We start from the raw sequence: 24,832 nt of genomic DNA, 5'->3' as shown, positions 1-24,832 counted from the left end.
GTTTGATGGTTTGCAGGACGAGGATCCAAACACTCATTTAGTGAACTTTTTGGAATTCTGCGACACTATTAAATTAATGGCATTTCTGGAAATGTCATTCGCCTTCAGTTGTTTCCCTTTTCTTTGAGGAATAAGGCTAAACAGTGGTTGAACTCGTTACCAAGAGGGTCAATCACCACTTGGGAACAAATGACCAAAAAAATTTTACTTAAAACATTTTTTGCCGGCTAAAACGGCTAAATTGAGGAATGATATCTCTTCTTTTGTACAAATGGGTTTAGAAACTCTTTACGACGCATGGGAAAGATACAAGGACTTATTGAGACGGTGCCCTCACCATGGGTTACCTCTATGGTTGCAGGTTTAGACTTTTTACAACGGTCTGCACCCCTCAACAAGGCAACTGATCGATGCAGCCGCCGGTGGAACTTTAAACAACAAAACACCTAAAGAGGCTTACGAATTTATTGAAGAAATGTCACTGAATAATTATCAGTGGCAAGTCATAAGAATGAAACCGACAAAAGCAGCTAGTGTTTTCAGTCTCGACGCGGCCACTATGCTATCTAACCAGGTAGAACTTTTAAATAAAAAGATTGATGGTTTATGTGGTTCTACTCAAGTACATCCAGTGATGAGGTGTGATTCGAATGGAGGAGGAGTGCACATCCATCCTTCAACCCTAGCATCGAGGAGGAACAAGTCCACTATATAGGTAATAATTCTAGACCTCAAAATAACCCATATAGTAACGCTTATAATGCAGGTTGAAGGAACCATCCCAATTTCTCGTAGGGTGGTCAAGGAAATCAAAAACCACAACATCCTCCAGGTTTTCAACAACCACCTTACCATCAAAAGAAGAAACTGAACCTTGAAGAGATGCTCACAAAATTCATCTCTGTGTTAGAAACTAGTTTTCAGAATATTAAAACAGCACTTAAGAATCAGTAAGCGTCAATTCAAGGGCTTAAAACTCAAATAGGACAGCTTGCTAAGTTGATTTCTGAGCTACCATAAGTTAGCATGCCCTGTAACATAGAAACTAACCTTAGGGAGCAACTTCATGCCATTAGTGTGCACAATGATGAAGAGTTAGCTTAAAATGAACCGAAACCGAAGCAAGAAAATAAGGTAGATAAAGGTAAGGTTGATGTAAGCAATGATAAATAGAAACTGGTAAGTAAAGAGTATAAACCTGGTGTGCCATACCCTAAGGCGACAAGGAAAGACCACACTAATGAACAATTTGGTAAATTCCTTAAACTGCTTAAAAAGTTACATATTAACTTACCGTTTGTTGAATCTCTTTCATAGATGACCAACTCGGTTAAATTTTTAAAGGAGCTTTTATCAAACAAAAGGAAGTTAGATGAGTCATCACATGTGAAGTTAAATGTAGTCCGCTCAGCTATTATACAAAACAAGCTACCCAACAAACTGAGAGATCCAGAGAGTTTTACAATTCCTTGTTTAATTGGTAGTTTGAATGTTAACAATGCTTTAGCTAATTTAGGGGAAAGTATTAATGTTATGCCTTATAAAATATTTAAACAACTAGGACTAGGGAAACCCAAACAAACTAGGATGAGCATTCAATTGGCTGATAAAACCGTTAGAATTCCTAGGGGTATAATTGAAGATGTGCTTGTTAAAATTGACAAATTTATATTCCCAGCCGATTTTGTTGTCTTAGCCATGGATAAAGATAGTGATGTACCTTTAATTCTAGGTAGACCCTTTTTAGCAACTGCTAGAACTATTATTGATGTTGGTATAGGAGAATTAACGCTTCGTGTAGGTGATGACATGATTAAACTTCAAGCTCGTGACTTTGTTAGACTATCTAGTGATCGAGATGATATTACAAGTTCTTTCCATGAGAACAACATGTTGGCTCAGATTGCTATGCAGGAAATCCCTAGGAATAAAGTGATAGAGCCAGGAACAAATCTTAAGGGACGAAGATTACAAATCGATGAACTAGATGAATGGTAAACAATAATTAAAAAGAAACCAGGGATACACGATGAATCAAGCCAGTGCCATGACAAACATAAAGATGAATTGAATCAACTTAAGGTTGGAGACAAAGTATTGTTAGATGAAACAGACACTCGTGTTGCCACTTTTGAACCCAATAGAGCAACTCTTTTTTTGTTACTCAACATTCTCCCATACGGTACAGTCGAGGTAACTCATCCCAAATTCGGCATTTTTAAGGAAAATAGTACTCATCTAAAACCTTATTTTGATAAGATTAATAGTAGGGATGAGGAGTTTCAACCCCTCGAACGATCATGACAGTGCAAATATGAGGTAAGTCGAGCTTAGACTATAAATAAGCCCTTCTTGGGAGGCAACCCGAGCACTAACACCACTAACCCATTTATTTTATCTATTTTTTTGTGTTCTTTTTATAGGTACAGTAACCCACACAGCCTGGACACACGGGCGTGTCCTTGGCCATGTGGAAACAGGGTTGAAATCTCCCAAAAATTGACATGCACATGGCCTGCAATAAATCCACACGGGCGTGCAACACAGCCGTGTAGACCACACGGCCTGGACACATGGGCATGTCCTAGGCCGTATGATGAATAGTCATTAAATTTTCGAGACGCACACAGGCAATACTCGAGCCACACGGACGTGTGACACGGCCGTGTGGCCCAACATGGGCCTCAAACGACCGTGTCCCTTTTAAACCCCCAACCCTAACTGTATCTTTGTCTTCTTCCTCTCAATTCGTTACCGCCTAAAGCCCTAGCCGCCGCAGCCCTCTCGCCATCCGTCCCCTATTCCGGCCACCATTACCGCCAGTCGATCCCCCTTTTCCCCTTCCCTTCCCTTTTCTCTTTCTTTCTTCCCCCTCCTTTCCCCTTTTTCCCTCTCCTCTTTCTCCTTCTTCCTCTTTCCCCTTGCGCAACAACTGACAGCCGCAACCCTTTGCGCCGAACACCAAGCACCGTCGCGCCCCCACCCATAACCACCGTTCTGCCGACCACTGCCCCGTCGGGTTCTTATTTCAATCTAACTTTTCCTCTGTTTTATTCCTTATTTATTTCTTATTTTCTTTACTCCTTATTTATTTCTAACTTACTCATTATATGTTTCTTAGTTGATTTGTTCTCCATATTTTATTCATCTTCATCATGATATTATTCTCTTCTATTTGTTATAGTGCGAATACTTAGCCTTCATTCTCATGTTTAGTTAAAACCATATTGTTTACATTGATTTATTTCAGATTACTATTTTAAATTCTTTGCTTATGGGTTATGGGTCCATTGTTTTGTCTTTTATTATTTGTTTTTTTTAGTTGGGAACTATTTAGTTGTCCTCCTTGTCATTCTAGATATTCATACTTTTTAGGGGTATATTGTTTTAGGCATACCTAAACTTTTAATTAGATGATCCCTTATTTATTGATATATTCTCTTTGCTTTTCAGGTTCATTATAACCAACACACGAGGCAAATCTAAACTCGTCGTCCCCGCTTCGAAAAAACGAAAGGGTCCTAGCGCAACCTCTTCGAGCACCTCGACCGAAGCTTGTCATCCTCTGCTTCGATTTTCATCAGGTCCACAGGATGACTTGTTTCAGATTTTGCGCGTGCGACCACTAGGTTTGGGCTGATGTATTAACTGGACCGCATTGGAGCAGGTCGGACTAGCTGATGAGGTCCATGCTTTCATTACCACTGCCCCGTGGGATCGGTTCTTTGCGATTATCAAGCCCACCTATTTAGAACTTACCTTGGTGTTTTGCACTACTTTTCATCTATAGCAAATGATGAATACCCATGATGAGGCCAGTACTATCACTTTCCGACTTGGTGGCTTAGTTCGATATATGAGCATCCCTGAGTTTGGCTCAGCTTTGGGCATCTACACTAATGAGTTTATAAGTCAGATCTCACAGCTAGTTAGATCCGTTATGACACAAGTCACTCAAAGGCGACATTTCTTTCTCTGGCTCTATGATACATCCATGCCTTATTAGCTCGCACGTTGACTGGCAGGAGAGAGAGCACAGGAGTTGTAAGCACTACTAATGCATACTATCTTTGGAGCATGGCGACTGATCACGTCTTTGATTTGGCATACTTCATAGCGCTTGCTTTTCGCCATCAGATAGACCGCCATCGGAGGGATCCCATCTGTCTTCGTCCATACATGACTCATCTCGCTCAACACTTCGGCCTCTTCGACACCCTAGAGATGTCATCGACATTTACACTAGTAGGCCAAATGTCTCCTCAGGGAATTTCTAGTATGATCTATATGAGGATGATAGAGCAACACCGTGGATTCAACCCCCTCAGTACAGGCTCGCTCACTCTGATGACCAGGATGAGCCAGAGGACATTACTGATGATGTCCCTCCCCCTCACGAGGACCCACACCCACCACCACCATCGAGTCACCAACCTCCTACTGCCACTGTGACTGATATATTCGAGCGACTTACTCATTTCGAGCAATAGTGTTTTACGAGGTTTGACAGCATCGAGGTAACTCTGCAGCAGATCTGCCAGCACTTCAACATCTCACCTCCACCACCACCACCTCAAGATCCATCCATCGATGAAGACCTTTGAGTCCTTTTCTTTTATTATTATTACTATTTTATTTTATTTTATTTATTTTTGAATACTTATGTTTTATATTTTGAACTATGTTTATCTTTATGGTTATTATCGAGTGATCCCAAAATTCTCTTTCATAGTTGTGTTTATTTTCTTACTAGTAACTCAGAACCATGCCTTTCATTAGCCTTATCTGCAACTTTAGCTTTCACTATCCAAGGATTTTATCCACAAATTCAGGGCAGTTTCGCTTCTCTCCCTCTCTTATGATATTATGCTTATATTATTATTATATATCTTCCTACATTAAGGACAATGTACATCTTAAGTGTGGGGAGGTTATTTATATGTTTATTAGAAAATCCCTGAATTTTTATCTTGTTCTCAATAATTTCCTCATATTATTATTAGAGTGAATTATGATTGATTTATAATTGTTATTAATATGTTTTGAATTTAATCACAGGGAACTGTGCATTGATTGTTTAAATTTTAAAGGCATTAGAGAATCAAGCATGATAAGTTGACTTTTGAGAATTAAAGTTGCTAAGTTGTTTCGCTGAATTGAGGTATTATCTTGAAGTTTTGAATTTATAGGATTGACATTAAATACCCATAATTTTCGTGAGATTTTGAGCCTTTTAGAGCATATATCTTTCTTGCTCACTGATTTTATTGGTTATGAGTGTGTCAACATTGAATTGTTATTCTAGAACTTGCTTCGATTATGCATGTCAAGACCACACCTTTGATTTGATATACTAAGATGATAAAGGCATTTAGGTTTTAACCCACTTACCTTATAAAAAGCCTACCCACATAATTGACCCTTAGTGAACCCCTTTAAGCCTTAACCATTGTTTCTTGATTTCCCCCTTAATGTTAACCCACATCTAAACCCTTTTGATTCGCTAAGAATTTCTCCCCTTTTATCGACTCCCTTTTTATCGAGATATGATTTGATTAGTTACCTGACTATGTTCGTTCATTTCAGTTGCTGAATTATTCCTTATGCTGCACTTCCTAAATAAAATCATATATTATAAAGAGCTTGGATAAATTAAATTTATTATAGTAAGAAAAAGCTCACTTGACTAGTTCCGGATGGTTTTAATTTTGGCACTTGTTTATAATTCGGTAATTAGCTTTCTTTTTCTAAGTTTGATAATTTATTAAATTAATCTCGATTCTAACCCTCTTTTTTAGCCTTTATCCACACCTTTAACCCAAGCCCCATTACAACCCTGTTAAAGACCTTTGATTTGTGTATTATCTCATTTATAGTGGTGGAGATTTGATTTTCATGCAAGCCTATGGTAATAACTTTTCATGTTTGACTATTAAGCGCTTAATTATTGAACCTTAAACACTTTGAGTGATTTGAGTAAATCTTTAGTGAGGATGTCAACCCTTAACGATTTGGAATTAAAGGTAATTACTTAGATAAAGGGGGATACCAATGATTTTATGATTAAAATGCTCAACTTGGATTGTGTGAAACTTTAATGTTCTTTTATTTAAACTCTCAATATATGATTACTTGTGGTTTATTTCGATACATTATTGATGAGAATTATAAGTTGAGAAGAATTTATTTTAATTGATACTTGAGGACTTTGCTTGAGGAGAAGCAAATGCTTAAGTGTGAGGATATTTGATAAACCATAATATATACATATTTTTATCCCATGCTTGGCATATTTTTGGATGATTTATCATAAGAGTTAGTGAATTTGATGCTCCTAATCCTTTAAATTCATGTTTTATACTTAGGTGAGCATAGGAAGGTGAAAAGAGCAAGAAACGAGCCAAAAACAGACAAAATGGGCTTATCTCAGTATCTCACACGGCCTAAGCACTTTCACATGAGCAAACCACATGCCTGTGTGAGACACATGGGTAGGCCACACGCCTGTGTGTCATGGCCGTGTTGACTAAACACCAACTCAGAATTACATGCGGCTTGAGCACCTTCACACGGGCATGGCACACGGTCGTGTCCCTGTTGGACCCAAGTCTAATTCTATTCGGAAAAGGCTAATTTTGGGCTATTTTAGGCATTCCAAAGTCTATTTAAACACCCTAGAAGAGGATCAAAGAGGGACGTAGAGTAGAAGGTAGGAAATATTCAAGGACATCCATCGGAATCAGCTCTGAAGTAGGATCTATTTCAAGATTGAAGATCTCCACTCAATTTCCTTAGAAGTTCTTTGGGTTTCTTTATGTTTTTTTGCTTTCCCAATTTTGAGATGTTTTCCATTATTATGAACTAAACTCCCTAAATACCTAAGGAAGATGAAACCTAAGACGAATCTTATTACTATTTGAATTATATGATAAATACTTGTTCTTATTCTTAATTGTGAGTTTTAACCCTTGCTTTAATATTCCAAGATATTAATTCAGGTTTTTGATGTGTTTATTCAGTGGAGCAAAAGTCCCTGTTTAAGAGTAGATCATTCATAATTAAGCGGAGTTGCATGCAATCCTAGAGATAGGACGACATAAATCTACAGGATTAGAGTCAAATCTAATAAGGGAATCCATAGATCGAGTTAATGTGACAATAGGGGTTTTAATTAGAAAGAGATTTCGATTAATCAACCTAGAGTTAGTTGTTCTTAGTCTTGAGAGAGATATTAACATAAATCAGGGATTTCTACGGATTAAGCCAAGTGAATAAATCGTCTAATTCAGAAGTGATAACTGAAGTCTAGATGGATTCTTCCTTGGGTATTGTCTTCTCCATTGGTTTTTCAAAGAATATTTTCCAAATTTTATCTTTGTCGTATTCTTAGTTAGTTAGATAATTAAGTTTAGTTAAGAAAACATCCCTTCAATTCTTAGGCTAGATAATAAAAAGATAGTAATTACTGGTACTTTTAGCCTTCGTGGATACGATATTTTTGGTCTCACCTCAACTATACTACTGTTCGATAGGTGCGCTTGCCTTAGTTGAACTTTTAGTTAGTTTAGTGACCATCAAGTTGTATTCTCGAGGATTCAGTAAGGCTCCACATCTTGGATTTCATTATCACGATTTTCTTATCATTCTTATTGTTTAATCTATCACGGTTGTATTCTCGAGGATTTAGTAAGGCTCCACATCTTGGATTTCATTATCACGGTTTTCTTATCTTCTTATTGTTTAATCTATCAAACACGGTTCATCTATAAGGGATTTTCATTGGCCGGGGATAATTATGTCTATTACAGTTATGATTCCTGGTTTGATCATGGAAGCATAGCTATACATATCTCAGGTTTTTAGAGGTTGTGTTCCTATACTGGTTGTTACTGGAACTACATTCGGTCTTCCTCTTTTATTTCGGAGTACACTATTGATGTTGAGGTATTGTTCTATCTATACAGTTGTAACGTCAATCTTATTTAAACACTAAGGTTTTAATCTATTTGATGGTTGTGGCTTCGATATGGTTTAAAGCTTTGATGTTAATAATTGAAATAGCTTTATTATATTCCCTCTCTAGCTTTCGTGAAGCGGTACGCATCTGCCAAAGTGTAGACGGTGGAAGACTGACCTCAAACTTGTATATTGGTTCTCATTCCTCAAGCAATCTTGATTTATGTCGACGAGTTAAAACGGGATGTTATGTTTCGTTTGAGTTAATGTGGTTTGTGGTGATCTTTGATTGGTATTCTGAAGGACTTATCATAGACGGGATATCTAGATTACCTTGACAATAAGAAGAAAGAATTATTTCGAAATGTTATTATTAGATTGATAGATTGACTCAATTGTGTTATTCAGAAATGGGTTATTCATTTGAAAAGTTGGGTAAGATGTTTATATTCGAGTTTATTTTTTGATTTGGTAATAAAATTTGGTGCATTCATGGGTAAACAGACAGACAGTCTAAATGAAGAATTCATATTCTAGAAGACATGATATAGAAATATATCTATCAGATCAGTTACAATCGGGAAATGTCATTATGAGTTAAACTCATCTTGATAGTTGAAACTGTTGTGCCACATTTTCATGTAAGAGGAAAAATATCAATTGAAAGTTAAAAATGCAAACATGTCAGAATCATCAGTTAGAATTTGATAATACGGGTTTCTTGATTATGTTTCGTTAGACGATTATTGAGAATTTCTCGATAGTTATACTGCTAATGATAAAGTTATGACAAGAGGACATCATAGCTGTTGAGTTAAGTTTTGACATAGTATCAAGTTTTAGTATGAATTCTAATGTGAGTTTTGAATCAAGGTGAGTTATAAATGATTTATCTGTGGATTACCATTAAGAATATGACAGAAATATTTGATGTGATGACTTCTATCAGGTGAGAAATTTCGAGGATGAAATTTTCGTAAATGGGGAAGTTGTAATAGCCCACTTTTTAATGGTGTCAAAAATTATGGTTTCGGGGCTGCCAAATCCAAAAAATAAGTTTGTAAACATTATTATTTGATATTTATGAGTCAAACATGATTTTAAAAAGGTTTTGAATATAGTATTTTTTGTCATATAAGCGATTTATTAAGTTCAAGTGGTATGACCCTAAGGTCAAGTGGTTTTAGAAAATGAGGTACTGGGACCTCGTTTCCATAAACCAAACCATAAATATTTTTATAAATATTTACAGAGTGTCATTAAGGTAGTGTTAAAATTTCGTTGGAAAATTTCAACGTTTCAATAGTTAATTAATTAAAAAGGTCTAGATTGTAAAATATGTAAAATTTGATCGCTATTTGATTTGAGTGATTAAATGACTTAATCAACGAAAGTATAAGGACTAATATGGTAAATATACCATATTATATATGATCGCGCAATTGGCTTTGTCCTATTATGAAATTATGTATGTTTTATTAATTAAAATAAAACAAATTAAAAGGAAATAAAATAAAGTTAAATATATCATCTTTTTCCTTTTGTTCTTTTATATAATTTGAGAAATAAGAAAGCCATTGATAAACCTTCAAGCTTCGGCCAAGCTTCATAAGATGCATGTAAGTTCGTTTTGTCCCCGTTTCTAGTAATTTTTATGTTTTTGATATCGTTGCAACTAGGTCCAACTAGCCCGTACCTTTAATTTTGAAACTGTCAAAGATTTTGAATGTTTTCATTGATGAACCCTGTGATTTTAGATTTTAAATGATGAATTTGAAATGTTGGTTCATATTTAAAAGTATTTTACTAAGTGATCTTTGATGAATTTTTCGATTAAGGACTCAATTGTTAAAATAGTAAAAGTACAAGGATTTGATGTGAAATTGCTACAAATATGGTCTGATATGGGTGCCATGAATATTCGACTATAATAAAGTGGCATTAGAAATGGTACATTTGCATGGTTTGGGCTCAGGGACTAAATTGAATAAAAGTAAAACTTCAGGGGTAATTTTGTAAAAAGTTAAAAAATGACTAAATTGCATAAAATACATTATTTTACTGTCTAAATTAATATATGGAATGAAATTATTAATTTATATCAAGACCAAGAGGAAAATCGAGGAGAATGGAAAATTACCAAAATGCCTCTATAGTTTGACATTTCTGCAATTTAGCCAGGTAAGTTCGTATAAACTGTAATTTATATAATTTTGATTAAATTGAATGCTAATATGTGATTATATTATGATTAAATCAAAATATATATGTGTTTGTATGCAATTTATACCGTAATGAAACGATGGAAATACAACGATGTTTCGATGACTACCGAGCCTATTTGAACCTTAACAATTTGTAGGATACAAATGACATGTCATTAGGGTTTACATGATTTAGGTGCTAGTCTTGAACGTCCTACCGATGGCTAAGATCCAGCGTGTGTTGCAGATACTCCACAACTCGCGTGAGCAGCATCGTGTAGCTACATTTCGACCCATAGCTCATCTGAGCAAGCCCATTTTCATAGCTCATGTAAGCATTTTGATTCACAGCTCATGTGAGCATAGCATTCTGATTCACAGCTCATGTGAGCATACATGTATAGGAAATGACGGATTACAGTTATATAAGTTAGCACACTATGTGTGAGCTATCCCGGGTATCCAACACTGTTCTAAACAGTTCAACGGGCATGACTTGAAAGGAAATGGTAATATGAATTGCATTAGATTGGTGATACATGGATAAATATAAGTTGAGATGGATGATATATTCATAAGTTACATGTTTAAACGTTGTGATCATCCTTGAATAAATTGCCTATGTCTTATGCTTATATTGCTAACATATTAGCTGTGAATGCGTAGGCTTTGGCCAAACTATTGGATGGATTTTATTATGCTTACTTATACGGTATGCATTGAAATGGTAAGTGCCCAAATGGAAATATGCTTGTGTTCATGAAAGAATGGTAAGGTTTAAATTATGTAATTTCTTATAAAATGATTTATCATGTGGTTAATTTCAAAAGAATTATGCTTAAATGCACTAGCTTGTTGCAATGGTTGATGATATGCTTATATATTGTGTGTTAAGCATATGAAACGGGTATGGAATGGCAATGAAATAGTAAATTCATACTTGAAGTGTAAAATGATGAAAAAGAGAATGATGAGTTGAATTGATATTGTTATTTAAGCTAAAGAAAGTAAATAAAATGGAAAGTAATGAAATGCAAATGAAAGAAAGAATATTTGAAAAGGTTTAAAGTTTTATAAAATCCTACTATGTTAGGGATGATATGTATATGTGATACTGCGAATTTATTCTCTGTGAGTTGTTGAATATGGTTGCATGAATCTTGTGGTATTGGTATAGGATTATTCTTCATATGTATAAATTTCATACTTGAAATGGATTGATATGAATAAAGTTTATACGAGTTTACTAAGAATTCATTACTTACGTAGTTTTTTTTCCTTTACTCTTTAGATTATCGGAAGCTTGATCGAGTTGGAAGCTCGTTAGAGATCTATCACACTATCCAGTGATTATATCGGTAGATTTTGATGTCTTGTTTAAGGTTATAATAGCGTGTATAGGTGGACTTATGGTTGATGATTGGTTGAATGTTAATTGATGAGTTTGGCATGTTTATGTCATTTGGGGTGATGTAGCCTTGGTACGTTTGGTTCGTTGTTGATATGTGTTAATTTGATAATGTGTTAAAGCATGTTTGAATGGCCAAAATGATATATGATGAATTGACCTCAACATGGTCAAAATATGGTATGCTTTTGAAAGGTTTAGAATAGATGTGCATAATTGAAATATGGTTTGTATACATGTTGAATGTTGGAACCATCTGGACATGGTTAGATTTGTATCTTTAAATGGCCAAAATGGTTGGTTATTATGTATCAATTATGTTATGTTTTGGCATGGAAACAAGTTAAGTGATAATTGTTTAAATATGTACATGTCTAGATGTTTTGGTTGATATTATAGCCATTATATTTTGTCTTGTAATTATGGTATATATATGTGACCTTATGATGGTTGATTTTATAGTCTTTATGATGCTTAAATGATGGAAGTTGAAATGGAGTTTAAAACGTGTGTAATGGAATATTCTTTGACATGGTCGAATATGGTCATCTTGGTATTTGGAATGTAGTGGACATATATGGTTAATGGTGCTAAATTTCACATGGCCAATTTGGTATATTTGGTGTAAAATTGATAGGTAAATAAAGTCGCAGATTTGGTATATACCTAGTTGTAAGTTGATTGAACTTTGGGCTAAACTATGCATATGGTTATACATGTTTAATTGATTTGATTGAGATACGTTTTGGGAATATTGGTTGTATGCACATATACCTTATTGGTTTAGTTTGTGGATGCATTATTTGGTGCATTTTGAATGCTTGTTACATGTGGAAAATTGGTTGTAGGTGTGTGTGTGTGGTTGGGTGAGAAAAATGGCTCGAAAATAGCCTATTTTTCATACCCATGCCCGTGATGTGACACGGCAGTGTGTCCCCTGTAGCTTTCAAAGGGTTGCATGTCAGGCAGTAACAAGGCCGTGTGACCTAAGTCAGTGAGTTACACGATCACAGACACAGGTTAGGACACGGCTGTGTGTCTCTACTTCGAATGTCCACACGGCCTGAGACATGGGCATGTGTCTCAGCCGTGTGAGTCACACGGCCGTGTGATGCCTACAATTTGAAAATTTTCATCTTTTCCCAAAAAATTCTTTATGTTCTCGATTTAGTCCCGGTTTATTTCTAATGTGTTTTTAGGGCCTCGATGGCTCGTATAAGGGACAATATGTATGTTATTAATGGAGTTTGCTATGATTGATGTTGTGAAATATATGATTTAAATTTTTTATTGTTTTGAAATGGAATCTCCGGTAATGCTTCGTAACCCTATTCCGATGACGGATACAAGTTAGGGGTGTTATAATACCAACATATTGCTTATTTCATGGAAATCTACAATAACACCATCACTAACGAAGATCTCATGGTGAAGCAATTTGTTCGATCATTGAAAGGAAATGTTTTAGATTAGTACACTAATTTTGATCCTAGAGTGATTGACATTTGGGAAAAACTTGAACGACATTTTCTTAATCGATTTTATAGCACTTATCACATTGTTAGCATAATCAAGCTCACAAGCTCTTGACAATGGAAAGATGAGCCAGTCATCAGTTACATCCATCAATGGAGGAATCTAAGTCTAAATTGCAATGATAATTTATTAGAGTCTTCTTCCATCAACATGTCCATACAAGGCATGATCTGGGGAATTATTTAATGATTTAAATATTTAAAAAATTTATAAACTATAATAGCTTATTTAAATAAGTGATATGGCATAAATTAAGCTCTTTCCACACTTAAGGAGTTCATTTTCAAGCATCTTTTAGAGTTTTTTTCTTAGTTTCCACATTAGTGGTAGGATTTAGTTTAAGGGTATTTTCTAATATGTTTTATTTATATTTTTTGATAAATATATCATTTTCCTTCATTCATGAGCTTAATTATGTGCTACGATTATTGTAGGACACAATAGAGTGAGGCAAATGGAGAGAAGCAAAGAAATGACCTCAGGGTCACGACTTTGATAAGCTATTGTCATGACCATTACATCTCTTGACTTGCCAAGGAATTCCCTCAATCAAAGCCAATGTGGCAACTTCCACAAGACAATGTTGCAACATTAAGGCGTCTAACTTGTAGTGTCGAGACCCTAAAGACCTAATGATGTGATATCAAGCCACCAGCTGGAACAAGAATTACCAAATAGACAATTCAGTGTCACGACCCTCTCTTCTCAATATCGCAACCTTGGAATTCGTAATTGCAAAATTTGTGATATTTATTAAAAGTAATCAATGGAAGATTAAGTTAATAAAGCCTATGGTTGTTACTTTTTATAGAGTTATTATTGTAGTTGAATATTTTAATACGTTTAAAGTATAAATACAAGTTTAAACTTAGCCTAAAATAACAATTAGATAGGGATTAGATCATCTTTTTAGACTACTTTTATTTTCTGTTGTTACATTCTAGGTTTGACTTTTTCTATTTAGTTTTTCACAAGTTTTCCCTTTTCTACTTTCAATTGGTGGACAATTACTATTGGGTTTGCAAAACTTCTCGTGGAATGATCATTTATGAAAGCCAAGGATTTCTATTTTTTTTATGAGCATCTCTCAATTCTTCTATTTTTCATTTAATTTGATTATAACAAATTAAATGATTTTTTTGGATAATGATTTTTTTCTATGGAAATGCACTAATATCTTTGGGTGATTGGTTGTCTTGATTGTATGTGATGTGATTATATGTCTTTTGTTAGCTCAAATGCCTGATTCAAACTAAATTGATTAGTTTCATTACTTGAAATTGAAAACTTTGAGTGCACATCGAGATTGGATTTGACGAGAGAATGTTCTATCGTGTAGGTTTCGGTTAGTTTGGCTTAATTGAATGAGAACAAAAGGAGATTTCATTAGATGCTTCCTTTAGTTAATTGAGACTCAGAGGTAAAATTGGTTACGTGAGGAAATTGTGTATTTGAAGTCCTTAGACATATATCCATCACATGCGAGAGAGATGACCAATCACTGTTGTTGCCTATAGTAATTTTACCCTTTTGAAGCCATTAGTTTAAATATTTTTATGTAATTAGTTTAAACATGAATTCAACCTTTTATGTTTGTCGTAACAATTCATCGCTCTATTATATCGATGACCTTTTTATTTGTATCATGTTAGTTATTTTATGTGTGAATTTCATCGTATCTTCTTTAAGTTCAATTCTTGGGATACTTACACATTTCGTTGTAAAACAAATTTATATATTACAATTTAACATATATACTTGCAATTGATCGTGTGTTATCTTTATTAATAATTTATTTATATTTAGCGCACCTACGCTAACAGTTAAAAAATCCTATTAGTTTTTAATATGTTTCTATTTTTTAACATGTACTCATAAAAATTTTTCGCTTTATTTAGTTTTTGATGATATAAAATTTCAATTGACAAATTTATCTGTAAATTAGTTGTTTGTTAGTACAAACACTTGAGTATAAATATAAGTTGTCTTTTTTATTTTCGACAAATCTATTGGTTGCAAAAGATTCATTATGAACGTTTACATCAAATATATCATATTAAAACTATTTAATCAGTTTTTTTTTAATTTTACTAAATTAAAATAGTTTTACAATATGGATTTAGTTGCACATATTCATATTAAATATTTTAACAATCAATCAAAGTTGTTTGTAAAGCCATAAAATTCTAGAATGTGGAATTTAGATTTTGGAGCCAACTAAACACAAGAAAAACAAGTAATGATTTAAAGGGGAATTATAATATTTACTATTAAGATGTTAAGGTTAAAAAAAACTTATTTTTATTTCGTTTATAAGAATGAATAAAAACAATCTCAAACGGATTGTTCAATTTAATGTCATTAAAATTATTTTAAGGGATAAATATTATATTAAGTTTATATTAAATATTTTGCATTTTTTATCATTTTATTTTATTAATATAATTTTTTTGAAAGTATTTTATCAATAATTTTTTTGAATAATCTCATTATAGGTTTTGATCTGTTAGCTCTGTAACACCCTAAACCCGGCCTAGACGTTATGGCTGAATCTGGCGATGTAACATGGAATGGAATTTGAAATCGAATGTATCAAGTTAAAACCATTTCCGTTTATTAGCCTTATTTATTTTTTGTCAATTTCAAAACTATTTTCTCATTAACTTAATTCGTTTTAAAAAATATTTTGTAGCAGAAGCTTTTAAAACCGTGATATTTAAAAAAACTCGTTCGCGTTTAGGAAAAACGTTGTGTTTAATAAAATCGAGTTTTCATTGCAGTTCAAAGTTTATGAAAACAATTAAAAATCCAGAATAAATGCAAACCGTCCAAAAGTCTCAACTTACATAAAAAAATAACTCATAAAAATAGATAATTAAACCATTAATGAAGTTTAGGCAATGCAATAAATATGTGGTCACCCTTGAGTCCTCCGCAGCACTGGTCCGTCTAAGTCTGAGGATTACCTGTACAGTTAAAACAGAAAAGGGTGAGTTTATGTAAACTCAGTGTGTAATCCTCACAGAACACATACATATAGTCAAACAACAGTTATCAGTCAAATGCAGTCTGGGCCTAAGCTGCCCTGGCCTCGTCGACCACACGCCCGTGTTATGGCTCACGGCCTACCATACGGGCGACCACACGCCTGTATGGCGTCGACAGTTGGGTTTTTTGCTTTCATCGAAACCTCGTTTTCTACATTTTTGGGTACACAGCTGGTATCATTCTGATGCGAAACTACTCCCGAGCCCTACAAATCCTAATAAACAGCATCCCATTATCCAGTTAACAATCAAACCACAAATTGACAAAACCCAAAATATCAAGCAAAACTTACCGATAATGCGCCAAACACTAGCATGATTAAAAACTGTTGGAAACAAGAATTCACCGATCACGCCCTTCTCCTATATCACAAATTTACAGAAATCAATTTCCCCAAAATGTCAAGTACGCTATTACGGAGCGAAAAACCAACATAGCTTACCGAACACCCGAGGAGTACCACAAATCAAAAAACATGGCGAGGGAACGAACCCAAAATTTTGCACAAATTTAAGAGGAGAAATCGAAGGAAAAGGGAAGAACACTCACATCAGAATTTTTTTGGGGGGAAGAAAGACGAAATTTCAAAAAAAAAGAGAATAAAACAAAAACAAAACTAATAACTCCCCAAATCCCTTGATTAACTCTTGTAACACCCCGTTACCCGAGTCTGAGACGGGAACTGGGCACGGGGCATTACCATACTTAATCACATGCATACAATTGTTTCTGAGTCACCAAGACTTGATCAAATTTAAAGCTCTTTCGAACTTTATTTAAACACCTTAATGTAGGCCTACGAGGCCTCAAACTTTCATTGGAATCCATTTGGAACCAACTCGGGTCCTTAAACCGACTAAATAAAAATAACTCTTAAAACAGGGCATACGCCTGTGTGGAAGGGCAACACGCCCGTGTGGTCATTATAACATGGCCGTGCTAATGGCCCGTGTGACACACATGGCCTAAGCATCTAGGGACGCCCCCGTGTCCCATACCCGTGTAAATTAAATTCTAAATTTGAACCTACAGGGGTTTTCACACGGCCTGACACATGCCCGTGTCTATGGCCAATGTACCTCACACGATCATGACACGCCCGTGTCTTAGCCCGTGTCTAGAAACCTTGATATTCTGTTTCTGACGTCAGCACTCAATTTGGGGCACACGGCCAAGGCACACGCCCGTGGCCATAGGCCGTGTCCTCCACACGGCCGTGTCTCTACCCCTGTGTTTACTACCATGCATTTTGACTTGCAAATTTTATGTACAGGGGACAGACGACCGAACGACATGCCCATGGGGCTGACCGTGTGTCACACACAGCCTAGACACGTCCGTGTGTCTACCCGTGTGGACAATATAAGGCTATCTACCAACAGTTGCCTCCCTGAAACAAAATCTAACATCAACCAGCACATCAAAGATTAACTTAATATGATTTTTCAACTAAACAACCATAGTTAAGACCCATAAGCATTACATATATTAAACTATGCCAACAATTTCGCATTCATGAAAGGCTAGTTTGCATTCGCATTATAACTTTCAATATTAGCCATTTTCCATGGCCTTATACAAAATAAATCAAATTCTAAAGTAAGCCAACATATTTGGCCAATTAACAATGACACAAAACTCAAAAGTCAAGTCCTATACATGCCATAATCCAAATAAAAGATCTAACTATACCAAGTGATTTGATTGATAGTGTGATCGATGCCTCCGATGTCTGTTCATCCATGAGCTAATTAGGCAGCACTATCAGAAAATGGAAACAAACGGGGTAAGCATAAAGCTTAGAAAGTTGCATGAAAATAAAAAACAACTACTTATCATAAGGCAATATGCTCATAACCTTTCATAGTTTATTCATGAGTACCATAATTAAATGTAAGTACAACTTACTCATCACCATCCAATACAACTCATATTGCATACATTGAGCCCATATCTCATACATTTCAATTAGGTACCTGTATCACTCATCACTTGATCATGACTTTTCTCATTTAAATATAAATCATAAACCTTTTATTGAACCATTTGGAATACTACCGGATACTCAATAGCCCTAACATGGGTTAAGATGCCGACGCCATGTCCCAGACATGGTCTTACACTAGATTTCATATAGCGAGGCCGATGCCATGTCCTAGAGAAGTTTTACACTGGCTCTCATCTATCGGTGCCGATGCCATGTCCCAGACAGGTCTTACACTGACACACCACAAGCTGGCGCCATGTCGTAGACAGGTCTTACACTAACTTGTATATCAAGAGGCTGATGCATGTCCCAGACATGTCTTATAGTAGCTCTCGTCTCAATGTCGATGCATGTCCCAGACATGTCTTACACTAGCACACATATCACCCATTATCACGATACAAATATCCAAGTCTATTCCAAATGTTCAACGAAAGTCTTTACTATGTAAATTTCTCAACATGTATTCTCGCATTCAAAATCAAGACAATTTAGGCCATATCAACTCAATTACACATCATAAAGATATAGTTGTATTATTAACATACAACTTACATCGGTATTCAAAATATGGCGACTATTTTGGCTTAGTCCACTACCTTTGCTTTCCCCCAATCTAGGCCCGAATTTTTAAATTATTGATCTATAATGATGAAAATTCACACATTTAATCATTTTATTAATCTAGGTACTCAACAATTCATAATTGGGCAAAATGACTATTTTGCCCCTAGACTTTCACAAAATGACCATTTTATCCCTAGGTCTGAAAAACGATTTTTATCATATTTTCTCACTAACCAAACCTAGCCGATTACTTTTTCACCTATTTTACAACTTATGCAAAATGACCCTTAGTTAGGGTTTTCATGAAAACTACTTCACAAAAGTTGTTTATTACACTACCATAGCACATTTTCTTACATAAAATTTCAGAAAACAACATGAACACACTCATGGTAAAACCCTAGACTATCAACCATTTTGCAAAATAGTCCCCTCATTTGAAAGCTCATGTTACAAGGGTTCTAAAAGTACAAAAATCATCTAGAAAAACCATCAATATCACTTACTTGTAGAGAGATTAAGTGGCTGAAATTTTAAAACTTTCAAACCCCAACAATGGCTAAATTTTCGGTGGTGAAGAAATGGTGAAAAGGGATGATATCATCTTTCTTTTATTTTATTTCTATTTTAGTCAAATAAGCTACCAAAACCCACCTAATTTCACTTTTTGACCATTCTTGTCCCCATGGCTGGCCAAGTACTCTTTTTAGGGTCTATTTTCCCTTTAAAGACCCCCAATTTTGGTTCTCAAGCTATTTGACACCCTCAGCTATCAAAATAGGACTTTTGCACTTTGTGCAATTTAATCCTTTTGCGCGATTAAGCTCTCAAACGCTAAAATTAATATACCAAATTTTTCATGCACCTTTATAATCATGTCATCACACATAAAATAATATTAAAATAATTTTTATGACTTTAGATAGTGGTTTCGTACCACTGTTTCGACTAGCCCCAAAATCGGTCTGTTACAACTCCACTATCCCACTACTCAGAATTCCTGTTTGACCGAAACTCTCTCGATCAAACAAGCAAAAATAAACTCCCACGCTCACGCAGGGATTCAAACACAAGTCTTTCAGCACACAAACGCTCAACTTAACCACCAGCCCAGTAGGCCCATTCTAACATGATTTTACCAATAATTAAATATAAGCCCACACTCTAAACACATGGGTTAGATTAGTAAAATATTAAGATTTGCCAAAGGCAGGGCTTGAACTTGGGACCTCCCACACACACCCAAAACACTAAACCACTGAAGCAGATACATAGTTGTGTCACATTTCACAAAAGCTGAAATAGAAATTTTAGGGCGTTACAAGTCTACCCCATAAAAGAAAATTTCAACCTCGAAATTTTCCTGATTAGAACAGATGAGGATAGTGCTGATGCATCGCATTCTCAGGCTCCCACGTGGCCTCATCGGTGCTATGATTCCGCCACGGCACTTTCACTTATAAGATAAACTTCCTCTAAAGAACCTTTACATCCCGATCCAGAATTTGAACCGACTCCTCCTCGAAGGTCAAATCTAGCCTAACCTCAATATCCTCAATAGGGAGAATATGAGTAGAATCATAGTGGTAATGTCTCAACATTGAGGCGTGGAATACGTCATGAATACGGTCTAGCTCTAGAGGTAACTCCAACTGACAAGGGACCGATCCAACTCGCTTTAGAATTCGGTAAGGCCCAATGCAACACCCCGTAATCGTACACGAGATCGGGACAAGGTTTGAGGTATTACCGTTCAATTTCGCAAGTACTCAGGTAAAATCAGGTCATAAAATTTTGTTCCAAAATAAAAACCCATCAAACATATTCCCAATGTCCCTATTAGGGGCCTATGAGGCCCAAAACAGACATTAAAAATGGTCCGGGACTAAACCGAGAACTTTAGGAAAACTTAGGAAAAATTCATGCCATAAGCCTCACACGCCCGTGTGGAGGTAGGGCACACGCCCATGTACTCGGGACACGCCCATGTACCTTACTCGCATGGATTTATTTTTCATTTTGAACCTACAGGGGTTTTCACACGGCCTAACACACACCCGTGCCCCTAGCCTGTGTCCCTTACACGGCCATGAACACTCCCGAGTCATCGCCTGTGTCCAAAAACCTCGACATTCTATTTATGACGTCAGCAACCATTTAGACACACACGGCCAAGGCACACACCCGTGGCCAGAGGCTATGTCCTCCACACGGCTGAGACACACGGTCGTGTCTCTACCCGTGTGTTTACTGCCATGCATACTTACTTAAAATTTCAAGGTAAAAGGGACCCACAGCAGGACAACAAGCCCATAGGGGCAGACCGTGTGTCACACACAGCTTAGACACATAGTCGTGCGTCTACCCGTGTGGACCATTTGAAGGCTATTTTCCAAGCCATTGGTCACCCTCTAACATCCATACACTATTATTAGCATCAATTGTATTTAACATGATCTAACATATCCTTAAACCACTTTGGCATAGTCTATTTCATGTTAATCTCATCTCATTTGTTTAGCACATGCTGAGTTACCCTACTTGTTTTTAAGGTCTATCATTATCACATTTCACATTTTATGACTTAACCATTCTCAAGTTATTAGACCTCATTTTTCACATCCATCCATGCTAGACCATACAATCACATCACATGAAACATTTAAACTTAAACATGTATATTCGGTAAGGTTACAACCCATATCAATATAAGCCATATCTCATGGTCATATACAAAATGAATTAGCATATCTTCATAAGCCATTACTTTGGCTAACCAAATGATACTTATAACAAAATAATCAAAAGCCCTATACATGCCATTATAATGAAATAAAAGTTCTTTATACCAAAAAGAGACTTGTTGATAGTGTAACCAATGCTCCAACCATCTTCCAATCTTCAAGAGTCCACAGGCTCTAAAAGACAGGGAAAATAAAACGGGGTAAGCATTAACATGCTTAGTAAGTCCATATAACAGGAAAGTAAACTTATCGGTTATTGTAACATACAACCACATTTAATAGGCAATCCATCAAGTATAGAATATTTTCCCTAACACATGTACTCAATTATCAAGTTAGACACATAGTAATATATGATGATAAACAATTAGTAAATGAGCTCATCATAGCAAAAACCTTAATTCCATTTCTCATACTAATCCCGTTGAATTTCTAGAGATCTCGATGTATATTCTTTAGTACACTTATGGCGTACTAAATCATTTATCATCCATTTATATTAGTGACCTTTTTAATGAGCGCACTCCCGCGAGCCTCATTCTTTTACGATGAGATAACCAGTCTAAATACCCTATAGTATAAACTCATAGAGTAATGTCGGGGTTATCAATCCAGGCTAAATCCCCTGCAACGACAATTACTCTAATGAGATCGAATCTGAATTACCAGTTCAGGCTAAATTCAGATCCTAGTTCGGATTATCCGTCCGAGCTAAATCCATTTAAAACACATATTCTTCGGGAGGCCAGATCACATAAGGAACACCCGCCCGGGCTAGATCCTTTTTAGTGTCAATTCATTTTCAAGAATTCCATCGGATACCCTTCCATTCAACCGGGATATTTAAATCCTTTTTAAATCAATACAATCATGTTTCATGAATTATTATACATCGAGTATCAAAATTTATATCACATTCAAGAATATACATTTAAGTGTTTTAAAAGTGTTACTTCGAGTTACATGAACTTACTTGGAAGATGTTGCGGATTTGGATTACGGTTATTCCGAAACCTTTTTTTTCCACGGTCAACCTCCGGAATTGGTCTCTTGAGGTTTATATAAACAAAATAAATTCGTATTCCACCTCATTATTCAATTTCAACCCAAAATTTCACTCTTGGGCAAAATGACCACTTTACCCCTAACCTTTCACATTTTTACAATTTGGTCCTAATGCTCGTAAAACGAAATGCATGTATTTTCTTGGTTACTCAAGCCTAGCCGAATCTATTCAAAGCTCATATCAGCCTCCATTTTCCTCTATTTCACACTTCTACCACCCATTTTGTACCTTTTACAAATAGGTCGCTTTTTTGTGTTTTCATGAAAAATCATCTAGTAAAAGATGTTCATCTAACATCTAACTTTTATAATCCTCCATAAATCATCAAAGAACAATCATCTCATGCATGGCTAAAATTTCTAACATGAAACCTAGCTTGAAATACGGGTAGAAATCGATAGAGCATGTTACGAGGATCTCAAAAATGTAAAGAACATTAAAAATGGGGCTAGGAGTCACTTACTATCAAGCTTGAAAATGTCAAAACCCTAGCTTATGAAACCCTTGCAAATTTTGGCAGCCATAAGGAAGAAGATGAGTGAATTTTGCTTTGATTTTCCCTTTTTATTTCGTTTATCACTAAATGACCAAAATGCCCTTCCTTAGTAAACTTTCAAATTTTTTCATTCATGGCCATTTTTGTCCAAAACCTTAGAATTTGGGCAAATTGCTATTTAAGACCCCCTAATTAATAATAAAAAAAATTCATGCAAATTGCTTCTAGAACACAATTTTTGCAATTTCTTTATGAAACTTTCACACTTACATGCTTTCATGTCATAGACCTCAAAACAATCTTAAAACAAATATTTTTACATCAGATTTGTGGTCCCGAAATCACTATTTTGACTAGGCCCTAATGTGGGATATTACAATTCTCCCCCTAGGGACTTTCGTCCTCGAAAGTCTTACCGATAAATAAATTCAGATATTGGCTTCTCATGGCCTCATCGGGTTCCCATGTAGACTCTTCCATTCCATTTCTATGCCACAACACTTTTACCAGGGCAATATTCTTCTTCCTCAACTGTTTGACTTCTTGAGCCAAAATCTTAACCGATTCTTCACCATAAGTCATGTTCGGTCTAATATCAACTTCCATCAATGAAATCACGTGGGAGGGATCTGATCTATATCTTCACAACATGGATACATGGAATACATCATGAATCTTTTCCAGTTCAGATGATAAGGCTAATCGGTAGGCTAATGGTCCAACTCTCTCGGTAATCTCATAGGGTCCAATAAACAGCAGACTCAATTTGCCTTTCTGGCCAAATCTCAAAACCTTTTTCCATGGAGACACTTTCAAGAATACTTTATCTCCAACCTGAAACTCAATCTCTTTTCTTTTCAAATCAGCATACAACTTTTACCAATCCGATGTTGCTTTCAAGCAATCACGTATCATATCAACTTTTTCTTCAGTTTCCTTAATTAAGTCAACTCCGTGAATCTGGTGTTCTTTGAGTTCTATCCAATACAATGGAGTTCGAAACTTTCAGCCATACAATGCCTCATAATGTGCCATTCTCAAACTCATTTGGAAACTATTGTTGTAGGAGAACTCCACCAATGGTAAGTATTTTTCCCAACTACCCCGAAACTCAAGAACGCAACACTGTAACATGTCCTCAAGAATCTAAATCGTCCATTCAAACTGACCATCAGTCTGTGGGTGGAAAGCTGTGCTAAAGCTCAACCATCTAGCCAAAGCCTCTTGTAGTTTCTTCCAAAACCTCAAAGTGAATCTCGGGTCCCTATCTGAGATGATCAACAACGGTACCCCATGTAATCTCACAATCTCGGAAATATACAAGTCAACCAATTTATCAAGTGAGTAGTCGGTTCGTACTTGAATAAAGTTATCTGACTTTATCAGCCTATCAACCATAACCCAAACAGCGTCGTTCTTTTTCGGTGTCAAGGGTAACCTTGTCACAAAATCCATAGTAATCCTACCCCACTTGCATTCGGGGACCATCACAGGTTGTAACAAGCCTGAAGGTACTTGGTGTTCAGCCTTGACCTGTTGACATATCAAGCATTTCGATACACATTCAGAGATATCTCTTTTCATACCATTCCACCAGTACATTGTCTTTAAATCATTGTAAATCTTGGTACGTCCTAGATGAATAGACAAACGACTACCATGTGCCTCTTACAAAATTTTCCAAATAAGTTCATTATCTTTGGGTACACAGACGCTATCTCGAAACATCAAGCAACCATTGGAACCAATCTGAAAATCTGATTCAATGCCTGTCTCACATTGCACTCTCTTGACTTACAAGCCACTATCATTGATCTGAG

General features: G+C 35.7%; 1 non-coding gene across 1 annotated transcript; it reads right to left on the bottom strand.

The window, feature by feature from the left end:
- Nucleotides 1-238: 238 nt before the first annotated feature.
- On the bottom strand, nucleotides 239-345 carry LOC121231295 (small nucleolar RNA R71). The gene has a single exon (XR_005929357.1). It is a non-coding gene; the product is annotated as a small nucleolar RNA R71 (small nucleolar RNA).
- Nucleotides 346-24,832: the final 24,487 nt, after the last annotated feature.

This window comes from Gossypium hirsutum, chromosome A06 (assembly GCF_007990345.1).
Source record: "Gossypium hirsutum isolate 1008001.06 chromosome A06, Gossypium_hirsutum_v2.1, whole genome shotgun sequence".
Taxonomy (NCBI): domain Eukaryota; kingdom Viridiplantae; phylum Streptophyta; class Magnoliopsida; order Malvales; family Malvaceae; genus Gossypium; species Gossypium hirsutum.
The sequence above is the reverse complement of the archived record's forward strand: the minus strand, read 5'-3'. Positions and strand labels throughout refer to the sequence as shown.